Genomic DNA, 6000 nt, shown 5'->3' with positions numbered 1-6000 from the left:
TGTAGCTGCCGCAACAGCCGCCTCCGAAAGAGCTACATAGCGCTCATCAAGGTACTCAACCATGGCGGTCTTGATCGACCCAACATCTCCGGCAACTCAGCCCGGAACATAGCAGCAATCTCATCATGTAGGATCTCACGAATCCTAGCATCCAACTCGTCCGTACTCATCTGACCAATGGCCCCAGGTGGTACCGATCCACCCTGATCACCCTCTCCTGATCTCGATCCCGAACCGGATCCTGCCCCGAGACGTCTCGTAATCGCCATACAGAAAATACACCACAGGACATTAGGTATTCCTCATGATAACCCCGAGAACTAGCTCCCAACAAAACCCTAGGGGTTGTGACTTCCTTGATACGCGTATGGGTCCTGTGCTTTCAGTAGTACGGGCCCATACTACCTTCCACACCTACCCATATTTGTCTCAAGTATCACCACAACGCCCTAACAATATCACCAACATAGGAAATGCGTTCAACCCTCATTCTAGGGGAATACCAAATACCTCACATCTAGACTCACCATTTATCACGACTCTCACATCCATGAAACTTCCATCATCCCTTGCAGCGCTAATGCATGCTAGTTGCACATAACGTTGGACCCAATAGGCTTTCGAATATCCGATCCTACCCAAAGGCCAAATCAACATGCTTAGGCTATAAGGTCTTTATTATGCACAATCGTGATGCATACACTAAACATCCACAGTTATGATGTCAATTCCACATACAAGAAACCCTAGGCTAATAGGCATCATGCAATCAGGCAAATCTATCATGTGATTCCTGAAGATCCCAAGCCTAGCACTAGCATGTTATTCTAACATATCATAATATCAAATAACTGCATGGTATTTTCGGGTTTACTTACAGGCTCCGGCTGATCGTACCCTCTGCATCCTCCATCCTTTATTTTGAAAACCATTTTAAAACTTATTTCCGAAAATCTCCTTGATTTGAGACTGGATTCACACGAGTGTTCCTCCAATTCACTCAAACCAAGGCTCTGATACCAACTTGTAACATCCATAAAATTCATACCAAATTTAAACTTTTTCAATCATAATTAAAAGCCACATAGCATTGTTTGCAAAATGTTTTCAAATCATTTTCCATCAGAGTGTCCAAAAAATCATAACATAAGGATGAGGAGCGATACGGTCACGCCTTCGCCTTTCCACGGTCTCCTGAAGTACCTGAAACAATACACAGAAACTGTAAGCCCGAAAGCTTAGTGAGTTACCCCCAAAATACCAACCACAATACCATACACATATCATATCATAACATAAACAGAACAACCATGCATATGAAGTCTACAGTGTGACTGGTCTGCCCGCACCGGGCCTTCAGTCTGTCTGGTCCACTATCCGAGCCTCGGCACGTTTGGTCCGCCCTCTTGGGGCCTTCAGCCTATCCGGACCGCTCGTCGGGCCTTCGGTCTAACTGGTCCGCCTTGGGTATGTTGGCCTACAGCACGAAGCAGGACCCGCCTCAACCCAACCCCAGTCCAACAACCATGTGCACATAAACATATAATCATATAGCAATTCACAACTAATCAACCGATCTAGTAGGTCACATAACATAGCAACATCCTAACCAAGATACCGACCTAACCGGTCACTAGCATAACATCATCCTCTATACCAGGATACCGACCTTAACCAGGTCTCTAATATATATCATCCTAACTACCCGGATGCATACATGGCCAAGCAATAACATAACAAACAACTACCCGGATTCCCATCCGATAAAGGGTCGGCCTTAGTGCCTTAGACCCTGTCGATATAGCGAGGATAACTCACCTGCAACTGTCGACTTGAAGAAATAAGGCCACACTACTCCGACCACCAGCACGAACTCCACCACTGATCATTACCAAATAACCAAAACCAATTAACACCAATAATTACCAAAATACCCTTGGAAGTCAACTGGTCAACCCTTGGTCAAGGTCAAAGTCCTCAGTCAAAGTCAACCTTCCTAGTTGACCCTACTCGCCGAGTCAACCCATTGACTCGTCGAGTTCCTATGCTCAGAAACACCCATGCCACGACTCAACTCGCTGAGTCGCCCTAAGACTCGTCGAGTCCAACAAGCTCTGAGTCCCTTCCTACTCAAGTCACTGAGTCGTCCCTCGACTCACCGATTCACAGCTCAACCAAAAAGGTTAGGACTTCTCGACCAGACTCGCCAAGTCCGAGAACTCGCCGAGTTGTTCTTCCAAGGCAATCTTCAACAAACTCACCGAGTTGTTCTTCCAACTCGTCGAGTCCATGCACATATTCATACAACTCGCCGAGTCCACCCATGTGACTCGTCGAGTTGCTTCAGTTCTTAATCCATACAGTGGCTTTCTACGCCATGAAACAACTCCATATTGTAGATCCAAGCTTCTAGGGCATGATTATCAAGTAAAGTTGCAAACTTTACGTGTATGCAAGGCTCTAGGGGCTCTAAATGACCAAACTAGGCTTCCAATGGAGCTTTACACCTTAGGAGAGTCTCATCCTTGCAAGAACTGGAAACTTTATGGGCTTAGGACTCAAAAGAGGTTCAGATCTGAAGTTTCAGCTTCAGATCTAGCTTCCATAATAAAATTCCTTAACCAAGGAAAGCCCTAGCCTCCACATATGAATGATTCTAGAAGAAAAGGTTAAGATGACAGCTTATTACGTCCCAAAACGTGTCCAAACTGGAGTGGGTTCTTGATTCACACGAAATCCTTGGTGCTAGCCTCTTGATCTACAAGTCCTCTTCACAAAGTTCACTCCTCAAAGCTCCAGACACTTCTCCAAGCTCACACTCTCGGATATTAGGGCTTTTGGAACTCTTTGGGGGATTAGGGGTCTAGGTGAAGGACATAAAGTCCTTTAAATAGGGGGCAACTCTGAAGATTAGGGTTTTTTCTCATTCCAACACCAACTCGGCGAGTCCAGCCGCCGACTCGCCGAGTTGGTCACTTTAACATACGACCAGAACCGCGACTCGACTCGCCGAGTCGATCTTCCTTATTTACACTAAGAACCCTGAACTTGTACTTCTGAACTCGGGGTGTTACATAAAGTCAAACCTTTTTTACTTTACCATCCTTATGACCAGGTTTTCTGAACTTTTAATGTCACCATTGTCAATGTCCAAATAGGTTTGGGAAGTTGATTTTCTAATCAAATTTGCTTTATCAGTCCTCCAAATCATTGCTAATTCAGCAACACCAAGCAAATAGATAAGATCATTAAGGGTCATGTCATAGTCTGTTTCATAGTAGTCCCAAAGGAAACTCACTATGTGACTTAGAAAGTGATTGAACAACCAACTTTCACAAGACTTTGACACCCAACTCTACCAGCTTGTTAATATGTGACTTCATCTCCAAGATGTGAGCACACATAGACCTTGCTTGCCAATAGGGCTTGAGTGACTTTGAACTATTCAAGAACTTGTGGGTTAGGAGAATAATTGGAAGAGGTGGAGGATGTGAAGTATGATTTCCATGACTATTAATGCACAACAAAGGGATTGATCTTTCACCTTGATTGCCATTTGGGATATCATCTTCTTTAGGAAAGCTCTATCCAAAAGGATGAGGAAGACCATAGTTGTCTGAACTTAGACATTTATAAGGAGAAATTCAAGCTTCAGTTGATTTAAGTCCTTAACATAACACCTAATATAAAATATTAAGGCTAGGACCCAACAAACTATTTTATAACTTGGAAGAGGGATGTCGTAATCCAAGCTACAAAATATTTGAAGGTAGGTAAATGACGATTTACCAATTTCCACCATGAAAAACAAAATAAATTATTAAGTTTTAATTGGATTTGAAATTCCTAGGTCTTTTGAGATTCATTGAACTTTCAATGGCATGTTTAAATCTCGATTGCGCCCTCTCAAGTTTGTGACTGGGATGCCGAGGATCACAAACAAGGTGTGAATAACCATGCAAATTGACTTGGTACCCTTAATTTTATCACTCAATCGATGTGCCGGTTAACCACACGCACTCCATCGATCTATGATAAAACTTAAGTCACCCTTTGCCACACATTGTCAGTCCCATGTTAGTGTGTCAGTTAACAACACACGCTCCATTAACGACTTAACAAGGTGCAAAGTGTAATTTCATGGGTTAGCACCAAATTCACATTTTCTTAAGTAACTAAGATTGGGAATTTATAAGTGTTTAGTTACTTAGTATTTATCATTATACTTTTAGTGAAGGGAGAATTATAATCCTTTCCTACCCGTTCAGCTAACGACCTTCCACCAGTCAAGGAAGCGGTGGGTGAGGGTGGACACCCATTAAACTGCCATTTTATAGGCAGTAACCTTATACCCCTCTTATAGACTGGCTTCGTGAATGAGGCCTACTAACGAAAGACTAACTTTGTTCTTATACATATATATAAGTATTAACTTTTAATATTATAATAGTATAAGGGTGTATTTTACACATTTAAAATACTTGGTGGTTTAATCTTATTAATTAAACTATACTCTTAATTTAATTAAACTTAAACCATGTCTTTATGGAATTATTAACTCCTTTAATTAAACACTTTAATTAATTTAATGAAGTCCATAAAGTTTGAATTTTAACTTTTAAAATTCTAGGGTTCGGAATTAAAGTGTACATGGGGGGTGACTTTACAAATTCCAAAACTTGAGGGCAAGTTTTGAAACTTTTCAAAACTCTTGGATTTTCATAACTTATGAGTTTAATTATGGTTTAATGAAAAACTTTTCAAGTTCCATAACTTGAGGACAAGTTATGTAAGACATAACATCATTTTATGATGACATTAAAAATAGAGACTCTTCCATTTTCATAACCTATGAGACTTAATGTGCTTTTAAATGAAAAACTCTTCATTTTCCATAACTTGAGGACAAGTTATGGAGTTCATAAAAAACATTAAGATCAAATTACCTATTTACACATTAATCAAGTAAGTTTTCTATGAACGATCAAACTCATAAGTAAAAACAATCCATATCTACATTTTTCAACAACTTAGCTAATCATAAAAATTAACATAACTCTTGAAACTTTGACAATTATCCTTTATTTGGATGAGAATAAACATTACCATAGTAACAAAAACAAATTTTATGAACAAAAACACTTTGTGGTAATGATTCTAATCCAAAACACGCCAAAAAATATGAATATATGTTGTCAGGGGGTCCAACTCGTCAAGTACATGAACAAACTCGACGAGTTGGATGCACTTGTTCATGGACTTGTCGAGTCACATACTGGACTCGTCGAGTCTGCTGTCTAGACAGCAAAAATTCGGTTTTTTCCAGCTAGTTGCATCAAGTATAATTGAAAACAACCTGGCTCTGATACCACTATTGGGTTTTAGTATACTACAACATCCTATGGTGCACATACAACCCTAAATACCTTGGATCTATGTTTTCACTAATTATACATGCAAATGGTTTCCAAGGTATTAAACCTACAACTAGCATGCATTTGATATAAACCATATAAAATACTAGTTAGGATAACATACCTTTTGATGGAGCTTGAGGTCTTGATGTATTTGGCCTTAAAGAGCTTAGCCCCAATAGTGTGGAAGCCTCAAGTGGAATCACAACACGTCATGGACAAAGGAGAAACTTGAGAGAGAATTCCTATGCACACAAAAACACCACCAACTACAAGATACTCTAGTTGCGATTTAGGGCAAAGGAGTATGTATTTATATGTGGGATTTCAAAGGTCATGGATATAACCCAAATCCATACCCATGGATTTTATGATCCATGGTTCATGTGGCCCAACTCTTTATGTATCCATACATAAACTTGGTCCAACATGGATCATAAGCCCAACACATATAAATATAACTAATTAACATAATTAGTCCCCATAGATTTAATTAGTCTCTTTTGATCACTAAATTAATTCCAAATTAATTCTTGATCAATACTAATTAACTCATATGATTTCATATTAATATATTATAACTTAT

Source organism: Lactuca serriola, chromosome 7, assembly GCF_051521515.1.
Source record: "Lactuca serriola cultivar US96UC23 chromosome 7, Lser_US96UC23_V15, whole genome shotgun sequence".
Classification (NCBI taxonomy): domain Eukaryota; kingdom Viridiplantae; phylum Streptophyta; class Magnoliopsida; order Asterales; family Asteraceae; genus Lactuca; species Lactuca serriola.
This window is presented reverse-complemented; position numbering follows the sequence as displayed.